Source organism: Cimex lectularius, unplaced genomic scaffold (genome assembly GCF_000648675.2).
Source record: "Cimex lectularius strain Harlan isolate CLEC.00 unplaced genomic scaffold, Clec_2.1 scaffold120, whole genome shotgun sequence".
In the NCBI taxonomy this organism is placed as follows: domain Eukaryota; kingdom Metazoa; phylum Arthropoda; class Insecta; order Hemiptera; family Cimicidae; genus Cimex; species Cimex lectularius.
The window spans coordinates 200,814-203,008 of record NW_019392719.1 but is presented as its reverse complement, the minus strand read 5'-3'; the positions used below and the strand labels follow the sequence as shown (position 1 = coordinate 203,008).

The 2,195-nt window shown below is 38.8% G+C and overlaps 1 non-coding gene across 1 annotated transcript; it reads left to right on the top strand.

Annotated features, from left to right (window-relative positions):
* Positions 1-1,866: 1,866 nt before the first annotated feature.
* Trnay-aua lies at positions 1,867-1,939 on the top strand. The gene has a single exon. It is a non-coding gene; the product is annotated as a tRNA-Tyr (tRNA).
* The last annotated feature ends 256 nt before the right edge of the window (positions 1,940-2,195 follow it).

Below are 2,195 nucleotides of genomic sequence, written 5' to 3'. Positions count from 1 at the left end.
AGGTTTAAAGCAAAAATGTTTGTTAAAACAAAGTTGAAGCTCAGTGAGATATTTCTGTTGCAGAAAGTACAAACCCTTGTTTAAAACTAACTTTTCCATTGACAAATCCCCAAACGGTGACACGCAAACACGCACACGCATATGAACTCACACTTAGCTAAAAGATGGGGGCGTCTAATTTTGACTTGCACACTCTGTCCTTCCTAGATTGCGCTTTTCCTTTTAGTTCCTTAAAGGATCCTAATTGTACAGCTTGCTACTATTATTGTAAATATTAGAACAAAGTGAAAGTTGAATTCGAAACTGCTTGACGGTTATTGGTGACATGTTGAAATATCTATCAGAAGTAAAACTTTTTTCCAAATGTTTTATTCTCCATTGCTGCAGCTTTCTAAAATATTTTTCTTTTATAAGGATTTCTTTGTTTTGTTACAAGATGAAAATAGTAAGATATGCTTGATATGGTTGTTAGTTTAGCGTGTATTTTTTGTGGGTATTATATGTTCGGTTTTAAATTTTGTAATAAAGTCTTGGTTGAAATAAAAAAGTCAGTGTCACAAGCGGGATTCGAACCCACGACCTTCGGCTAAAGGTTCGGCGCTACTCTACTACTTGAGCTATTGTGACTTCGATCCACTCGGACACCAACATCCCATCTCAACCTGCAACCGTTCGAATTTTCCCTCTTTTTGCCATTTTCAAATGTCGTGTAATCGAACTGGATTCTCAGCGACTTATAAAGTGACGACGAGGAGCTGTTTAGTGCCATTTGAAAATGGCCAAAAGAGGGAAGGTTGGAACGATTGTAGGTTGAGATGGAGAGTTAGTGTCCGAGAGGATCGAACTCACGATAGCTCGAGTGGTAGAGTAGCGGCGTATTTAGCCGAAGGTCGTGGGTTCGAATCCCGTCCGTGACACTGACTTTTTTATCTCAACCAAGATCTTACGTGGAAAGAATAATTAATTGAAAGATGAAACTTGGTCAATTGACCACTAAAACGTAAATGAACTTGTAATAAAGACTGATCACTGCTATGTATTATCGAGGGATTGACATGTCACCTTTGCTTTGCTAGATCACAGACATTCATTACAAGGATGACCATGAATACATGAACTAATCACGCCCGGGGAGGGTAAGACAATCTTATCCACCCTGTTTTGCCCATATCTAACTAAATTATCACACCCCTACAGCTGCCCCCTTAATCATCCTCCCCGCCCGTCCCTCAACCGCCCCCTTGTATAATTGTATTTCTCCAAGATGGTATAACCACGAGTTAGAATTAACCAGTAGTAATAGAGACTTGAGGGGCCCTCCTGTCTTACTAATTGCAAACCCGGTCTGCTCCCCACCTTTCATCACTTTGAAAATTTGCATGTTTAATTCTACACGTTGCATAACTTCAACAGGTTATCTTTGGTAATTGAACCAGGAGAAGTTTCTAAGTTAATTACATGAAAAGTTTGAACATTTTCCTTCGGACAAAACGACCGTTGAAACAATGTTCAGTATTTGACCAATCACGTCAACGAACAGCATGCTTATACCTAACAATTCGATCCTAGTAGCATTTTACAAAGAAATTACTTTTAAATTTAATACACATAAAAATATACAATGACCTTATATTGTGATTGAGAAACTACTCCGTTATTTTAAATAGTAGACAATTAATTAAGGTTTTTAGTTGAGATGAAAAAAAGCTAATGGCACGAGAGGGATTCGAACCCTCGACCTTCGGCTAGATACGCCGCTGCTCTACCACCTGAGCTATCGTGACCTCGACCCACTCGGACATCAACTCCCCATCTCAACCCCACCTTATGAGTTGAGATGGGGAGTTGATGTCCGAGTGGGTCCAGGTCACGATAGCTCAGGTGGTAGAGCAGCGGCGTATATAGCCGAAGGTCGTGGGTTCGAATCCCTCTCGTGCCATTAGCTTTTTTTCATCTCAAATAAAAACCTTAATTGTCTTGCATTAATTGGTCAAGCGGACCACGAAAATAGTGAATTAATGATTTTAAATAGTTCTAAACTACACTTTAAAATAAGTGTAATATCCGTCAAGTTGTTAACTATAACCTATAGTGTTTCATAAAATTGGACACGTAATTTATTTTTATTATATTTTTTTGTAGTTTTTAAGTTAAAACAGCTAAAGAGAGGGAGCGAGCAGTACCCCGAAATCACA